We start from the raw sequence: 19198 nt of genomic DNA, 5'->3' as shown, positions 1-19198 counted from the left end.
GTCACTGTGCTTTTATGAGAGGCTGATGGCTACAGAGGAGGATGGATACTGATGGGTTTTGTTATTTCTAGGTGGACATCTGTGGCCAGTCCTAACCCGTGCTTGCATTTATAATGCTACTTGCAGCAAAGGGTGCAAAGCCTTCATGCAGACACATGCACTGAACGTTTTGACCGTCGAAGGGCCTGTGATGGTTGTAGATCATCACAGAAAGGTTACGTTCCTCCTGACGGGCTGCTGACGAAGGGAGAGCAGTTTAGGACACATTTTAAAGCCCTATTAAGCAGGCTGTTGAGGAGTTCCCATTGTGGCTCAGAGGTAAGGAACCCAATAGGATCCATGAGGACTTGGGTTCAATCCCTGGCCTTGCTCAGTGGGTTGGGTATCCCACTTTGCTGTGAGCTATGGTGTAGCTTTCAGATGTGGCTTGGATCTGGCATTGCTATGGCTGTGGCGGAAGCTGGCAGCTGCAGCTCCAATTCAATCCCTAGTCTGGGAACTTCTGTATGCCGTGGGTATGGTCCTGAAAGAAAAAAAAAAAAAAAAAAAAAAGGCTGTTTAATTCTCCTTGGTTTTAATGCCTAAGGGTTAGGCGTCAGGTATCTGGGATCTGGTTACATGCAGATCCCAGATGCCCACATCCGACAAAGTCGATATTTACAGGAGAATTATTTGTAAAATATTCCGTGAATTGATCACACCAGATTGGGCTGTCTTTCTCACAAAGCTCCTTGAAGAAAGGTGGCCTGCCTGTTCCTGGCCGTGTGCCCAGCGCCGGATCCCATGCCAAGCATGAGATGTGTATTGAAAAGTGTTGATTATTGTAAAACAATGGAAATTAAAAATAACTGTTGACATGATTCACTGATCTCGCTAAGCATTCAAAACAGCAGTGAATTTGCCTATAAATGTCCATCTTTTTCTCCTGCTTTAAAAAGGCCTCTCTCGCTCCTGGTAGGACATGAGCTTGCATGGCCTCCTCTAAAATGCCACCCAGGTTGACTGTCCTTGTTTGAATCTTTAAAGGCGCCCTTACCTGGTGCACAGGTGTGCTTTTCTCACGGCCACTCAGCAGGTATCTCGTAGGCTCCACTGCATCCTGGATGCTGGTAAGGCAGCTCCTGTCTGTAATTGGGGGGGCGGGGAGAGGGGATGCTGGGGGAGGGGACAGTGTTCAGTTTTCAGAGCCCCCCCCCCCCACCCTGTGGCAGTGGGAGGGATTCTGCAGAATCAACTCCAGCTCACTTTGCTGCTCTGGTTTCTCTGATACTTCAAAAAACAGCAGGTATCTCGATTCTGTGGGGACTGGAACGGGGTTTACCGTGGTGTCATTTCCTGGAACTGAGTTCCTCCTTCTGCAGAAGGGGCATTCCTGTGCCCTCAGGCCTGGGTCCTAGCTGCTGGGGGTCCAAGGCCTCACCGCCCCCTCAGCAGCCAGCCAGGGCCACACCCAGGGTTCTGGAAACGGAGAAAACCCCACACTGTGCTCGTCCACTCACTCCATCTGGACCTTCTCGGGAGCCTCCCGGACCCATGGGCGTTACATCCAAGGCCCTTGTCCTTCTCGCACTGCTGGGAGCTGTCCTTTGGCTCCAGAGGGTGGGGGGCTCTGAGAGGGTAGAGGGGAGGCTCCAAGGGGGCTGTCTCAGCCTGGGGACCCCAAGAAGCAGGCCTTAAGCAAAGAGTCCAGTGTAATTCACCGGGATGGGGGGGAAACCCTAGGAAGCGGCAGCAGGGGAGTGGGGACTGAGTCGAGCAGGAGGCATCAGACCCAGGGGGTGTTATCAATCAGGTCAACCCATGGACAAGGTCAGGGGAATCTTGCCCAAGGGGTCAGGGGTGGGGCGGCCCAGGATTCCTACTCTAGCTCCCAGCTGTCCTGGAGAAGGGCTGTTTGGAGTAGGGGGGGCGGTGGTTGAGGGGGCTAATTCCCAGCAGATTATCTGAATTTAGGTAGAAACTTGTAAATCCCAAGGTAGCTTGACTCTCAGAAGTGGCTTTTCCAGTGACTTGTGCTCCCTGACATTTCATTCGGGGTGGCAGGGCTCTGCCCTCTGCTGATGTGGTCCGGACAGTTTTGGCTGTTTGGAGGGGATGGCTGATGATATTTAAGAATTTCAGCTTTGGGTATGTTTCAGTTGTCAGAAAGTATTCTAAACAATTGGTGTGTGTGTGTGTGTGTGTGTGGAGAGAGAGAGAAAGTTAATGCACGTTCATGTTTACGAGTTCCTTGTTTAAAAAGTTAATATTGCTGTTGCACTGAAACTTTTTTTTTTTTTTTGGTCTTTTTAGGGCCACATCCACAGCGTATGGAAGTTCCTAGGCTAGGGGTCCAGTTGGAGCTGTAGCCACCAGCTTATGCCACAGCTACAGCAATGCAGGATCTGAGCCATGTCTGCGACCTACACCACAGCTTATGTCAGCACTGGATCCTTTAAACCCCTGAGCAAGGCCAGGGATTGAACCTGCATCCTCACGGATACTAGTCATATTCGTTACCCCTGAGCCACAATAGGAACTCCTGAGACATTCTTGCATTGTGAAGAGTAAATAGGTTTGGGTGAAATGGATTTATTTAATGCAGTAAATGGCATTATTATTTCAACATATAGAGCTCTGAGTTACAGTAAAATAATCGTAGTTGCTTAGATCCAGTACCTTTGCATAATTAAAAAAAAAAACAAACCAAGTCAACAAATAGAGCAAAGAAAACCATCCTTTACATGTGCCCTCAGTTTTACTAGGAGACAATTCTACTTCCAAGTTACCTGTAAGTAATACACCCAAGACAAGCTGGGTGGATCTAGAGCCCACCCCTGTCAGAGTGCTGGGCAGAAGACAGCAGAGAACAGGTGGAGAAAAGGACAGGAGTCTGGGGAGCCTGGAGTGACCCAGCTCAGCATCACCCTAGAAAGACAGGTCCCACCCTGAGTGGAAATACTGGGATGCATGTGGGACCAGAGGCTTTAAGACAGAAAGAGAAACCTTGGAGCCGCACTTACCCCTTAGAGACAATGTGGAGAAAGAACAACTGAAAAGGATAATAGTATGACTCTTGCAGCGATAAAAGAGCATCACGAATTCATAATCCGTCCCCCCACCCCCAAGAAGCACCCAATGTAATAAAGAAACTGCACTTCACCAAATCAACGGCAGAGGGCGCGTTTGAATCAAGAAACCTGGTTAGCCACCCTGGGCCCTGTGCTTTGTCTGGTCAGCTCACTGCTGGTCCAGGAAAGAAAATCCATTATAAAAGGAGCAGAATGTGGCAGGCAACCTGCACACAGAGCTGCAATCAGAAGAAAACAGAGTTTGAGAATCAAAATCTTTCCAGGGCTAAATGTTCACCCTTCTCCCAAAGCAGAAGCAAGGGCATACAGTGTTCCAACATTAGGTAATTGAATGTCTTGAGATGAACATTTTATTTTATAAAATTTTGATATAATTGATGTATATAAAATATATATACAATTTATAAAATTTGATAAAATTGGTATATGTGTATCAACTATATACATACCATATATATATTTTTGTACATAAAGTTATTTTAAAAAAAATTTTTATTGTTAGTTCCCGAATACAATTTTTTTCCTACTGTACAGCATGATGACCCAGTTACACATACAGGTGCACATTCTATCTTCTAACATTATCATGCTCCATCATAAGTGACCAGACATAGTTCCCAGGGCTACACAGCAGGATCTCATTGCTAATCCATTCCAAAGGCAATAGTTTGTATCTATTAACCCCAAGCTCCCCATCCACCCCACTCCCCCTTGGCAACCACGAGTCTATTCTCCAAGTCCATGATTTTCTTTTCTGTGGAAAGGTTCATTTGTGCCATATATTAGATTCCAGATATAAGCGATGTCACATGGTATTTGTCTTTCTCTTTCTGACTTACTTCACTCATACCATATATATATGACAGCCTTGAATCAAAAATTTTAAAAATTAGGACTGGAGTTCCCATAGTGGCTCAGTGGCTCACGTATCCAACTAGGAACCATGAGGTTGCAGATTTGATCCCTGGCCTTGCTCAGTGAGTTAAGGATCTAGCACTGCTGTGAGCTGTAGTATAGGTCAAAGATGTGGCTTGGATCCCGCGTTGCTGTGGTTCTGGTGTAGGCCGGTGGCTATCGCTCTGATTAGACTCCTAGCCTGGGAACCTCCATATGCTGCGGGTGCGGCCCTAGAAAAGACAGAAAAAAGAATTAGGACTAAAATGGACAAAGCCCAGGAATATGTGAAATGCAAGTGGGCTGAACCCAGGAGAGGACACGAACTTCAGTTTGCAGATGCTAATCTTGTCCCTGGACCATGCTTTCTATTGCTTTTATTCCACCTTGTACTGGTGGTCTTGTCAGGGCACCAAGGCAAGACAAATAAAAATTACTAAAATGAAAAAATAAAGATGAAAACTGTCCATTTGGAGATTAATATGCTAGCAACAATTAGGGAAGGAAATAAAAACATGGTTTACAATATCATAAAAAAAAACCAAACACAGGGAAAAATTAATAATAGATGTACCTTCATATACACAATGGAATATTACTCAGCCATAAAAAGGGAAGAAATAATGGCATTTTCAGCAACATGGATGGACCTGGAAATTATCGTGCTAAGTGAAGTCAGCCATACAATAAGACACCAACATCAAATGCTTTCGCTAACATGTGGAATCTGAAAAAAAAGACAGACTGAACTTCTTTGCAGAACAGATGCTGACTCGCAGACATTGAAAAACTTACGGTCTCCAGAGGAGACAGTTTGGGAGGTGGGGGGATGTGCTTGGGCTGTGGGATGGAAATCCTGTGAAATTGGATTGTTATGATAATTATACAACCATACATGTGATAAATTCATTTGAGTAATAATTAAAAAAAAAACAAACACAGAGAAAAATTAATAATAGATGTTCCTTCATATACACAATGGAATATTACTCAGCCATAAAAAGGGAATAAATAATGGCATTTGCAGCAACATGGATGGACCTAGAAATTATCATGCTAAGTGAATTTAGACAGTGAGACACCAACATCATATGCTGTCACTTACATGTGGGATCTAAAAAAAGAACCCAGACACTGACTCAGACTTTGAAAAATTTATGGTTTCCAAAGGAGACAAGTTGGGTGGGGGGTAGGCTTGGGGTTTTGGAGGGAAATGCTATGAAACTGGGTTGTGATGAACATTGTACAACTATAAATGTAATAAAAATCATTGAGTTAAAAAAAACAAAACAATAGATGTACCATAACACCACACTGCAAACTACACAACACCAAGAGCCATTGACAAAGACCTCTAACTAAACAGAAGGATATACCATGATCATGGGTTGGAATAGGAAATATTTTAAAGGTGTCAGTTCTCTCCCAAAAAACCTAGATTCATTGAAATTCCAAAGTCCCAGTAGCATTATTTTTTTCTTTTCTTTTTTTAATAAATTGACAAGTTTACTATAAAATTCAAATGGAATTGAAAAGTAATGATACTATCCAAGACAGTATTTATTTATTAAAATATAGTTGATTTGCAGTGTTGTGCCAATTTCTGCTGTACAGCCAGAGTGACCCAGTCATACGTATATATACAATATTTTTCTTGTATTATCTTCCATCATGGTCTATCCCCGGAAATTGAATATAGTTCCCCATGCTATACAGCAGGACCTCATTGCTTATCAATTCTAAATGTAGTAGTTTGCATCTACTAACCACAAACTCCCAGTCCATCCCACTCCTTCCCCCCTCCCTCTTGGCCACCCCACAATTCTGTTCTCTGTGTCTGTGAGTATGTTTCTGTTTTATAGATAGATTCATCTGTGCCATTTTTAGATTCCATGTATGAGCGATATATGGTATTTGTTTTTCTCTTCTGACTTACATTACTTAGCATGAGAATCTCCAGTTACATCCATGTTGCTGCAAATGCATTATTTCATTTCTTTTTTATGGCCAAGTAGTATTCCATTGTGTATATGTACTGCATCTTCTTAATCCTTTCATCTGTTGATGGACATTTCTCCAAAGACATACAGATGACCAGCAACACATGAAAAAATGCTCAACATCACTAATTATTAGAGAAATGCAAATCCAGATTGTAATGATGTACCACCTCTTACTGGTCAGAATGGCCATCATTAGCAAATCTACAAAAAAAATGCTGGGGGGCAGGTGTGGAGAAAAGGGAACCTTTCTACAGTGTTGGTGGGAATGTAAATTGGTGCAGCCGCTGTGGAGAACAGTATGGAACTTGCTCAGAAAACTAAATATAGAGCTACCATATGATCCAGCAACCCCACTCCTGGGTATATATCTACCTCTGGACAAACTTTTCATTTAAAAAGATGCATGCACCCCATTCTGGTTTTTTTTTGATGCCCATTTCAGACATTTAAATAGCTAAGGGATCAAGAATTTTCTAAACTTACCAGAAATGTTCATGTTTTGGAAATACCCGTAATTACTATCCTAATTCCTTCCATATTTCTTTCCTTCTCTCCCAGTCAATTTCTTCTTGGGTGGATTTCTATGGTTGGATAGGTGGGGGTCTGGATGCCCTTAAAGGACAAGGTCAAGGACAGGGTCAACTTGGCAGAATGAGCTAAAAGAGAAGCTACAGGTCTTCAGAGGTGGCCCCACCCAAGGGGACATTAGACATCCAGCCACGCTCCTTCCCACTTGCTGTCTTTGGTTTTGTCTGTCAGCAGTGGTCATCCACATCAATTTCCCCAAGTTCCTTTTCTTTCCTTTCTCTTTTCTTCTTTCTTTCTTTCGCTTGCTTTCTTTCCGTCCATCTTTCTTTCTTTCTTTCCGTCTCCCTTTCTGTCTTCCTTCCTTCCTTCCATCTTTTCCTTTTTTTAGGGCTGCACGTGTGGCATATGGGGGTTCCCAAACTTGGGGTTGAATTGGAGCTGCATCCGTGATCTATGCCACACTCACAGCACTGCCAGACCCTTAACCCACTGAGTGAGGCCAGAGGTCAAAACCTCACCCTCATGGATACTAGGTGGGTTCGTTAACACTGAGCCACAATGGGAACTGCCCCCAAGTCCCTTTTCAACAGCAGAAGTCTGCCTTTGTAGAATGGAGTAAGAGGAGGACATTCAGATATATAATACGCTGTAGATTAGGTGAGCACTGATAGAAGCTTCATAGTGCCATGTTTCACGAAGGCTTAAGCAAGAGCAGAGTTCATCCTGGATAGGACAAAATCGAGAGAGAGAGAACACAGTGCAATCTTACATGCTATGAAAATATACATAAACTACTAACTAAGTGCAGGGGGTCTTCACAGGGCTGAGAGACACGTGATACATGGGAACCCAGAATAGACCAAGGGGGTTAATGACAGCGGCAATGGTGCCGAATCGGGGCTTTGCCGCCGAGCAGCTCATGGTGCTAAGCAGGTCACTTCGCCTTGTCCCGCTACCACTGATTCATCAGTGCTGGGCTGGCTAACAGGAGTCATGGAGAGAGAACTTGGTATAGTACCTGGCATAGCATCATTTCTTCATATGGTCCGGCAGGTAGCTGCTGTATGTGGAGATGGAACTGAAAGGCAAGGCTGTATTGTAGTAGGAGGGGGCAGCAGACTTTAGTTCTAGGCTAAGCATCGTGTGTGTGTGCACGTGTGTGTGCATGCACATGTGTTCAGAATACAGTAAGTACGCCAAAGAGCAGGGGACATCCAGGTGGGGTTAGTGACCAGTGAAGATTTGAGGGTTATTCCACAGAGAAATGCTTGCTGTCCAGTAGAAATACAATGTGAGCCACATGTCATTTTAAATTTTCTAGTAGTTACATTTAAAGATGTTAGAAGAAATAAGTAACTTTTTTTAATTTAAAAAAATTTAAAATTTTTCTTATAGTAGACATAATGTTGTGTCAGTTTCTGCCATGCAGCGTAGTGACCCTGTCATACATATATATATATATACGTTCTTTTTCTCCTACTAGTTCTATCACATTGTATCCCAAGAGACTGGATATATTTCCCTGTGCTGCATAGTAGGACCTCATTTCTTATCTATTCTAAATGTCATAGTTTGTCTCTACTAACCCTGATCTCTGCATCCATCCAGTACCCCCCTCCCCGCCCCTTTTGGCAACCACAAGTCTGTTCTTGTTTTTGAGTCTGTTTCTGTTTCATAACTAGGTTCATTTGTGCCATATTTTATTTTTACTTTTTAGGGCTGCACCTGTGACATATGGGCGTTTCCAGGCTAGGGGTTGAATTGGAGCTGCAGCTGCCAGCTTACACCACAACCACAGCAACACTGGATTCTTAACCCACTGAGCAAGGCCAGGGATCAAACCCTCATCCTCATGAATACTAGTTGGGTTTGCAACCCGGTGAACCACAATGGGAACTCCCCATTTGTGTCATATTTTAGATTCCATGTTTAAGTGATATCATGGTATTTGCCTTTCTCTCTCTGACTTAATTCACTTAGTATGACGATCTCTAGTTGCATCCATGTTGCTGCACATTCTCTAGCACCATACACAAAAATAAACTCAAAGTGGATTAAAGACCTAAATGGAAGACCAAATGCTATAAAACCCCTAGAGGAAAATATAGGCAGAATGCTCTTTGACATAATCACAGCAACATCATGTTTGATCCACCTCCTACAATAATGACAGTAAAAACAAAAATAAACCAATCAGACCTAATTAAACTCAAGAACTCTTGCACAACAAAGGAAACCATTAAAAAAGGAATAGAAGCATTAATTTTAATAATATATTTTATTTAATTCAATATTGCCAAAGTATTCAACATGTCAGGGTAAAAAATTGTTAATGAGGTATTTTACTTTTTTTTAATTTTACCTTTTTTTTTTTTTTTTTTTTTTTGCTTTTTAGGGGCTGCATCCATGGCATATGGAGGTTCCAGGCTAGGGATCCAGTTGGAGCTGAAGCCGCCAGCCTACGCCAGAGCCACAGCAACCCCAGATCTGAGCCTTGTCTGTGACCTACACCACAGCTCATGGCAACGCCGGATCCTTAATCTGCTGAGTGAGGCCAGGGATCAAACCTGCAACCTCGTGGTTCCTAGTCAGATTTGTTTCCTCTGAGCTACAAGGGAACTCCTATTTTACTTTTTTTTGTAGTAGGTCTTCAAAACCTGATGTGTGTTTTCTACACATCTCAGTGTGGATGCCCCCTATTCCAAGTGATGAGCAGCCAGGGGGCTGGTTTCTGCTGTACGGGGCAGCCCAGCCATGGAGGGTCTTACTCTGATAGCAGTAGCACCTTTTCCTTTGTAGCCCCCTCTTTCTGCCCTCTCCCCTAGAGGTGGATGGCAATGCCTTCTTCCATTAAAGAAAGGAAGAGGAAGGAAGAATTGTCAGGAAAAAGAGAGGGAGAAAAAAATACTCCAGGGCACCATCTTTCACATCTGGCTTAATCCTCACTAACAAAAAGTCTTTGGGCAAAAAACTGGGGACCGACACACTGGAACATACTTTAACCCTTTTCAATGGTATTCACATAGAGACTCTAGAAATCTTGTGACAGAGAAACCTGTTTTACCCCTTGTAACTCCACTTTCCCCAGTTTATCAGGGTTATGGAACCGTGTTTTCCTTTAATACTTAACTCATGTCTGTTGTCAGCTTACTGTCTTCAACCTGCCTTTTTTTAAAAAAAATTTCAAGTGGTATTTTCTTTCTTCTTTCTTTTTAAATTAAAGAAAATTTACACTGTTATGTTAGTTTCGGGCATACAGCAAAGTGATCCAATTATATACATACACATACATATTCTTTTGCAGATTCTTTACCATTATAGGTTATCATAATATACTGAATATAGTTCCTTATGCTATACAGTAAATCCTTATTGCTTATCTATTTTATATGTAGTTGTTTGTGCACATTAATCCCAAACTTCTAATTTATCCCTCTCCCCATCCTTTCCCCTTTAGTAACCATAAGTTTGTTTTCTATGAGTCTGTTTCTATTTTGTAAATAAGTTCATTTGTATCATTTTTAAGATTCCACATATGTGATGTCATATTGTGTTTGTCTTGCTCTTTCTGATGTGCTTCAGTTGGTAGAATAATCTGGCGGTCCATCCATGTTGCTGCAAATGGCATTCATTCTTTTTAATGGCTAAGTAATATTCCATTGTGTATATGTATTGTGTGTGTGTGTGTGTGTGTGTGTGTGTGTGTGTGTGTGTATAACAACTTCTGTCATAGAGCAAGAGGGCGTCCTGTACAACATTGCTTTTATCCTGAGGGTCTTAGTTTAAAATCTCTAAGGGCTTTTAAGCTTCTGATGAGAATAATGAGTCCGTATTTCCCACAGTGCATTGCATCTAATAGGTGCTTAATCAATACCCATTTAATCAATGAATAGTTTTGATCAAGACCCCCTTTTATAAATTTAGCTTTTCTCCAAAAACAAAGCAAAAAGTTAAGATAGTTTAAAATTGTCAAGGTTAAAAACACTTTAATATTCCTTAGAGCAAATCCATTTGGCTTAGGAAACCAATGTAATTTTGAAATGAATTTGCATTTCCCTTAGAAACACAGCAGTAACCAATGGAAAACTGACGCTCTTTGCTGGGGAAATGCTTCTTGTGTCCACACACTGTGAGACCAACACAGCAAGGTTGGGTCAGCTTCCCAGGCCATTCCACCTGTTCTCCATGACTCAAAGGGAAGTCTCAGAAAGTCTGCTCCTCTTTTTAACATACAGCTATATTTTTCTTATATAAAGACACAATTTTTATACTACTGATGTTTATTTTATTTTATTTATTATCATGATTTTGCTTTTTAGGGCCACATCCCCAGCATATGGGGGTTCCCAGGCTAGGGGCTGAATCTGCGCTACAGTGGCCAAGCCTACGCTGCAGCCATAGCAACTCAGGATCTGAGCCGCATCTGAAACCTACACCACAGCTCACAGAAACGCCGGATGTAACCCACTGAGCGAGGCGAGGGATCAAACCCACATCCTCATGGATCCTTGTAGGGTTCGTTAACTGCTGAGCCACGAAGGAAACTCCGTGCTGGTGTTATAAGTTTCTGTGTATAAGATTTTATAACATCATAAATGCCCACTGTTAGCTTGGTTAAAATCTATTCTGTGGATTGGTCAGGGTTTGGCTGGTTGTATTTTTCAAAATCAAAACCCCTTTGGGGAGTTCTCTTGTGGCATAGTGGGTTAAGGATCTGGCATTGCCACTCTAGCAGCTTGGGTCACTGCTAATGGCTTGGGTTCAGTCCCTGGCCCAGGAACTTCCACATGCTGGGAGGGTGGCCAAAAAACCCTCACCAAAACTCTTTGGAAGTTAACTAATAGCTTTTTACTTGGTGGGTTTTTTTTCCCCTTGGATGCTCAAAAACCTGCCTTCAACACTTAGAGGTGCCACTGCAGCAACATTAGTGAAAATTGGGTGCTGGCCGCAACATCTAATACTCTGTTTTGCCCATGTGTTCAGAGCACCAGCTACCTAAAACTAGAGTCTAATGTTAGAAGCACAGTGACTACTGAAATACTGCTGGTGGCAACAAACCCCCTTTCCTGAAAGGCCAGGTAGGTTTAGCAACCTCCCTGGTGTATTTTGTTACATCCAAGTTGGAAATAGATGCCCGAATGCTCAACCTCAGGCAGCAGGTATTAGTGCAGATGCCTACTTCATGCTCCATACTGTGTGATGCCCAGCGGATTATGGGCAAAGGAAAAAGACCTGCATCCCTGAGCAACACCCGTTGAAACAATGTACTTAAGCTGTAAAAGCTCTGCAGTTGGGAGTCCACAGTGTAATCCTTTCAAATAGATGAAATGCTGAATAACATTGACGTGAAATCATGGGCAGTGGGCAAAGCATAACGTACCCAGGCTTCTGGGCACACTGAGGGCATGAACATAGGCGTTTGGCTTTTCCTATCTTGTTGAATGAAAGATTCACAGCATAATAAAGATTTTCAAAATAGGTATCTCTGAAGTATGGATGTATTCTCAGGGCTTCACGTATCTCTTCGGGAATTTTCAAAGTGTGTTTTTATTTTAAAGATAATAGTTAATAATTCATCTAACTGTACTCTGGGGTCATCTCAGGCAATGTTTATGAAACTGTGGCTGTAACTCCCCTAGTAGACTCATTAATGGGTGAAGTTGGGCATTGATTTCAATCGAGTGAATGGAAAATAGCAGGATGTAAGAGTCAGGTATTGTTTTGAAAAATGTTTGTTTCTGTTTTGTATGTATGTGGGAAGGGGGCCTGGGTCCTGATGGGAACTGGGTTTATTACTGTGGGCAGATGTCCAAAGAGCTTGAAAGCCGTTAATCACAGGTCACTGGTTCTCAAGCCTCACTGCACTTTGGAGTCACCCAATGGGATTTGAAAATTAAGGCTGCATGGGTCCCACCCCCAGAAATTCTGCTGGAATGGATTTGAGGTGTGGGGCTTGCTTAAAACTTCTCAACGATGTCGCTGGGGGTATGAACCCATGAAAAGTTGAGCCTTGTAGCCAAGCCTTGCCGGGTAACTTCAGTCCTGCCTCTGGTTTGTGTTTCTTTGGTTTGCCTGGAGGGCCAAGTTGTCCTGCAGATTGGAATTGGAATTGTCAGAGGGTTTGAGGAGGAAGCAGGCGGGTTGAGGCCATAGATAATGCTTTGCCCTAGGGAAAGGCAGGTGCAGTCCAGTGGGGTGAATGGATGAAAGTTCCCAGTGGATCCTGTGGAGACAACGTGAAGAGAGAATGCAGAGGGTGGAAGAGAGGAATCATGTCAGTTGTGTGAGCAATTCCACTGGCCCTTCCCCTCAGAGTTGGCACAGTAGGGGGCACCAGAGTCTGCAGTCTGTGAGTGGATGCCTCTCCTTCCGGAGAGCCTCCCTAGCAATTTACCTTAAGGGTGACTCCTGGCTGATTTTCTTGCATTAGCCCTTCCCCTCCCAGAAGATGCAACTCCACTCTATTCCTATGACAAGGGATGGATGGGTTTAGCAAAACAACATCATCCCTTACATTAAATTTAATCTGGTTACTTCTAGTCATATTGGTTTACATTCTTGTTCTTACAGACTTTATAATTGTGGCTTGTTGTGTAATGATACAAGATAATGAGAACAGGGTATTTACACCGTTATTTTATTTGTCCGTATTTATTTATTTACTTATTGTTGTCTTTTTGCCATTTCTAGGGCCGCTCCCATGGCACATGGCACATGGAGGTTCCCAGGCTAGGGGTCTAATCAGAGCTGTAGCCACTGGCCTACACCAGAGCCACAGCAATGCAGGATCCAAGCTGTGTCTGCGACCTACACCACAGCTCATGGCAATGCTGGATCCTCAACCCACTGAGCAAGGCCAGGGATCGAACCCGCAACATCATGGTTCCTAGTCAGATTCGTTAACCACTGAGCCACAACGGGAACTCCTGTCCATACTTATTTAATCATAACGTAAACAATGTGATGGAGGAAGCAGTAGAATTTTTGTCCCTTCCTTTGCTCACTGGCCCCCTTTGCTCTGTGCAGCTGTGCTGCCCATCCTGGAGACAGTGGGCAGTAAATCAACCCAACCTCTCATCTATGTGTTAGCAAATCTCAAAAGACACTGTGAAGGGATGTAAATGGGACAGAAACTTCTTGGGATGATTTTTCAGTAGCCCTCTCTGCAATGTGAAATAGGCGTTCAGAGGAAAATCTGAGTTTGGAAGGAAAGCGGGATTTAAATTATGACCCCCCCACCCTCCAAAAAGGTGAGGACAGTGATGGCGATAACTGCCATTGGTGGAGGTGGCCGTTAACGCTTATTGAGCATTTGCTATGTCACCTGCCATAGGCCATTGCTGTCCATGCTCCTTCTACATGGTCCTTCGAACAACCCTTTGAGGCAGGTGCTGTTACAAACACCCCCCTTTACAGATGGAACCCAAGGAGGTAACAAGTAACTTGGCTGAGAGATTCAACTGGGATTCAAGGCTGACTCTGCTGCCTCCAGGCTTGAGAGCTGGATCTTCTCAAGTACATGGAGAGGGGAGGCTATTCCAGGCCAGAGAAGGGGTTCAAGGGAGTAAAAGAGAGGTGTGTGTGACCTCCCGTTGGGGAGGGTACCAGGGGAGGTGCTGGTCAGGAAGTCAGGGTCTAGTTATGCAGTGCGATGGAGCCATGAGACTATGAAATGTTAATGAAGGGGTTAAAAAAAGGATGAGACCATCTTTTTATACTGATGTGGGGACTGTACATAAGACATCTTGAGAATGGAACAAACAAAGTGCAGGATGACACACAAACATTTATTTAGAAAAGAAATGCGCATGAAAGAGAGGAAGAGAGAGAGAGATTGAGATTGGATGCTTGAATGCACAGAAATTGTTCTGGAAAAATATCCTCCCAAGTTCTGAGAGTGTCCACTTCTGCCAAGATTGTAGACTTCAGGTATGAGTGGTGATGGCCAAAGGCAACTTGAGCTTTGATCTAATATTTGTGCTTTGTTTTCTGTTTGTTTGTAAGCAGGATGACTGCAGGCAGGTGCGGAGGTAATTCTGAAAAGGTTAGGGTGTTGATACAAAAAAAAAAAAAGAAAGAAAGAAATAGGAGAATCATTTGGGTTTCATATTCAAATTAGTTCCATCTCCAAATCCTAGGCTTGTAGATTGCAGAACTCTAAATCGATGGAGCTGGTTTTGATAGGGATGCAGTAGGCACAGGTGGCTGTAGAAGTCCCAATGAAGGATCATAGATAGAGAGGGAAACCTAGGGATGTTGGGAGATCACTGTAAATTACTAAATTGCTCAAAAAGCCACCAAAACAAGGCAGGCTTGCTTGATTAGTGGAAGTGTGAGAATTGCCTCAGGTCCTGGGTGGGAGATGGGATGAACCCTCCATTCAGATTCAGACCAGGGGCCAGAGCTTGAGGACCACCCTTTTGCTGATTTGAATACACACTTTACCGGATGCTAAGGAGGAGCTACTACTTGAAGAATGAGGAGGTCTTTTCCAACCCCCACACCCCTTGGATAATAAAACTGTAGCCCATTGGATCCGATCCCAGGGGCAGAGCTTCTATGTCTGCCCGCTTGCATCTCTCCCAAGCGTCCTATCCTCATAAATCTCTTTCTTGCCTATCACTTTGTCTCTCGCTGAATTCCTTCTGCGCAGAGACTTGAACCCGAACCTCAGGGAGGCCAGACACTGAGTGAGTGATTCTAATTTAAAACTATGGGTTCAAGTCCCAATCTGGGATTAGGCTGGGTTCAAGTCCCAGCATGTGGGTTCAAGTCCCAGTCTGTGTTGTGCCTAGGTTCAGGCCATTAGTGCTGTCCGTTTCAGTTTGATGCAGAGTAAAGGAACAAACTGCCACTTAATTGGAAGAGAAGACAGCATCCTTGCTGATTTGTTCCTTTTTTAAAAACGAAAGACTATTTGGAGTTCTGGAAATCTGAGTGTTGGGATGGAGAGAACATTCTGGTAAAACAGGTGCCTTCTGAGTTTACCCAGCTCAGAGGTGGGATTAAGGGATCAGAATAAGAGCAAAAGGCCCTTCATGGTACTGCCTGCCCTCTGCATCCGCGGATTCAGTTTTGCAAAATTTCCATCTGCGGACAATTGAATCTGTGGATTCGAGACCGCCAATATGGAGGGTCAGCTATATTCATGTACTACAAACACCCTTTCAATAAAGGGCTTGGGCATCGTGGCTTTGGTACCTGTGGGTCCTGGAGTCACCCCCACACACCCCTCCCCATGGATGCTGAGACGCCGATATCTCCACTCCCAATGCTTCCTCCCAGACAGGGGAAGGGCAAGTCCCTGGGTGGTTTTCGTGGTGTTTTAAAAATGCATACAAAATGCTGAGCCACCAGCTCTGTGTGTTGTAGATGGAGACAAGACATCCAGACTTCTGAGCTTCCTCAGGGGAAGATAACTGTGCAACCCTTCGGGATGCTGCGAAAGTTGGAGCTGGACTGAGGGAGAGACAGAGAGATGCTGGCGTGAAGGGTAAGTGAGAACTAAAGCCGGGTGCTCGGCAGCCGGGTTCTTTCACGTCCGCGTTCCTCGGTGTGCAAGCTGTGTGTGCTCTGGATGTACTGCTGTGCACGTGAACTCTCTCAGCCAGGGCTCTGGAGCATGCTTACCTGTTTCCAGGTTTCTGAGGGATTCTGTTACAATGCAGTGGCAGTGGGGCCAAGCCAGGATCAGGATGCCTCGGGAGCCCCAGAGCGTAAACCATCACCGCACACATTTATGGACTATGGTTCAGGCCTGGCACTTCGATGGGTTTATGTCATTTAATTCTCATCTTAGAGACGGGCCACCAGGGAGCCCTAAGAACCTGGCTGATCACTGAGAGGATGGTCATAATGGGTCCCATCCCAATGTAAAAGCCTTTTCTCTCTTCTCCAACATTTCCCGCTTGCCTTTCTTCTGGTCCCAACGTTCCATCTATTTTTTTCTTAAAAAAAAAAATTGTTTTGTTTGTTTTGCTTTTTAGGGCCATACCTGCAGCATATGGAGGTTCCCTGAGTCACGGCCACAGCAATGCCAGATCTAAGCGACACCTGTGACCTACACCACAGCTCATGGCAATGCCGGATCTTTAAACCACTGAGCGAGGCCAGGGATCGAACCTGCAACCTCATGGTTCCTAGTCAGATTCATTTCTGCTGAGCCACAATGGGAACTCCTCTTCTAAAAAATTTTTAAATTTGATTTATTAATTTTTACAATTTTTTTTTTATTAAGGAATAGTTGGTGTACAGTGTTGTGCCAATTTCTGCTGTATGGCAAAGTGACCCAGTCATACATATATATGTTTTTTTTCTCATACTATCTTCCAAAATGTTCTGTTTTTTTTCATGGAATCACAAGTCTCTGTGTGAAAGGGAAGGAGCACCAAGGGGATGTCTGCATAGGTCACTGTGGCGGATCATTGACCTAAATGGTATCACAGTGTCGTGGCTCTTCCAGAACCTTGCCCTGTCCTCTCAACCTGGGGCGTCTGCTTTCCCTCTTCTTGCATCAGGCAGGACTCAGGGATGGGGACCGCCTTCGCAGAGAAGGTGGCAGAGGTGACACTGAGTGACCTCAAAGCAGAGATCAGCGAAGCAGATGAAGCTCCCTGCTGGCCCTCATGCTCCGGGCCCTCCTACATGTGAGACCAGCTACCATGTGGTAAGGCAGCCCAGGCCCCCAGGAAGCCCCCCCTTACTCCTGCCCCCCAAGGTGCCACTGACATATAAGGGAGACTTGGTGAGAGGGGTGGCGGCTGCAGCCCCCCCAGCCTTGAAGCTGCTCCACTGGTGCCAGTGGAGTGCTGCCCGGACAGTGAACCGTTCCCTCTGAGTCCTGCCCCTTCCGCAGATGCAGGAGAGGATAAACACTGTCACTGATTTGAATGATCTTATTTAAACCCCCTGTGATGGCCTTTAAGGTGGATGTCGTTACACAAATTATAGGTTAGAGAATGGAAGTCAAGTCAGATGAAGTGACTCACCCAAGGCCATGTGATGGTGAACTGGGATTTGAACCCAGGGCTTTCTGACACCAATCTTGTGAGATCCAGCTGTGCCCCAGTGCCTATTCCTCGTGGACCAGGAGCTGGGGCCTTTGCTGCCCTGCAGACATAACTGCTCTCAGAGATGAAGGCCCATTGGGAGTAGGAGGACGAGAGAGCACAATTTTGGAGAACTAACTTTACATAGTTTGTTGTGACTCAGTTTCCCTAACTAGAATCCAAGTTAAACCCTCCTGGTCCCGCCTTGAACATTCAGTTCCCAAAGGAAGCTGCCTGCCTTCCCCCCAGGAGCTGAGATCACGTGGTATCTGCTCACGTTACAGGAGATTCGTATCATGTAAAATAATAACCACGTTTCTAGGTCACCTGCAGAGTGACTTCAGGCTCTGGGAGCCCAGGGCCTCATTCTTTAGCACAGGCTCTAACCTCTGATAGACAATGAATAAATGCAAGTTAAATAAATACCAAAGAGCTGAAAGTGTGGATTTTCTTGAGAAGGATGATGGTAGGGTAAGGACGTGCAAAATTCCAGGTAGAGATACTGAAATCTTGTCTTGCTAAAAGTTTGTCTTCTGAGGTCAAGTTTTCTTTGTCACTTTCTTTGTCTTTTCCTGTTAGATAAAACATCTTTGGGTTTGACTTTGATAAATAAAGAAATTCCAACAAAATGCAACAACAAACTAAACAATAACAGGAAGAGGAGACACTCTTTCTCAGTGAATAGTTATTCAAGTGGAAACTATTTTCTGATGTGCGACATTGGAGAATTGACTTTGGTATGCATGTGGAAATGTGGAAATGTGACGTGTAACGTCTGCACTCAGCCTGTTCAGGCTTTGATGGGTGGCTTTGTGTCTTTCAACTTGAATTTAGTTGTCACTGTAGCTGCTTGAGCACTGGGAACAGTTCTTCACTCCACGTTGTCCAGAATATCAAACACTTGAGCCTGTGCTTTGTAGGTGTAGGACTCCAGTAATAATGGGGGGAGCAGCACGACCAGAATATGAGGAATTTTTTTTAAAAAGAAGTATAAATAAATGCATGCAAAATGTTAGGCAAGTTTGGAATTCCTGCTGTGGCTCAGTGGTGTCTTTGTAGTGCCAGGAGGCAGATTTGATCCCTGGCCAGGCACAGTGGGTTAAAGGATCTGGTGTGGCCACAGCTGTGGCATATGTCACAACTGTGGCCACATCTGACCCCTGGCCCAGGAAAACTATATGTCGTGAGGTGGCCAAAAATGAAAAAAAAAATTAAGTAAGTTTAAATCTCTAATTGTCTTTTTAGTGCCTGATCTATCAGTTAGCTGTTGCTGCCTAACAAACACCCTCCCCCCTGCCCCCTGCCCCCCGCAAGCTTAGTTACTTCAAATAATAGCCATATATTTAGTGGATGATGCTGTGGATTGGCAGTTTAGGCTGGGTCTAGCTGGGTTAGCTGGACTGACTGGCACATCTCCCATCAGCTGCCAGACTGGCCAGGAGCTGACTGATGGGTGAAGCCTCAGCCAGGGTGACTCACCTTTGCTCCGCCCTCCTCCTCCAGCAGATGAATCAGGGCTCCAGGAGGGCACACGGGTATGGCTTCTTGAAGCTAGGGTGTGGGGATGACACAGGGCCACTTCTGCCACATTCTGTTGGCTAGAGCAAGTCACAGGCCATTCTAGATCGGAGAGATGAGATGTAGACTCCAGGCC

The 19198-nt window shown here is 44.4% G+C and overlaps 1 protein-coding gene across 1 annotated transcript in view; it reads left to right on the top strand.

Annotated features, from left to right (window-relative positions):
- RIN2 (Ras and Rab interactor 2) overlaps positions 1–19198 on the top strand; it is a 256317-nt gene that overhangs the window by 33191 nt on the left and 203928 nt on the right. The window contains exon 2 of the mRNA XM_047771604.1: positions 15869–15989. The gene's annotated coding sequence lies outside the window, so the exon portion shown is untranslated. The remainder of the gene's footprint in view (positions 1–15868; positions 15990–19198) is intronic.

This window comes from Phacochoerus africanus, chromosome 3 (assembly GCF_016906955.1).
Source record: "Phacochoerus africanus isolate WHEZ1 chromosome 3, ROS_Pafr_v1, whole genome shotgun sequence".
Lineage (NCBI taxonomy): Eukaryota > Metazoa > Chordata > Mammalia > Artiodactyla > Suidae > Phacochoerus > Phacochoerus africanus.
Note: the sequence above shows the minus strand (reverse complement) of the source record. Positions and strands in the feature narration are given on the sequence as shown.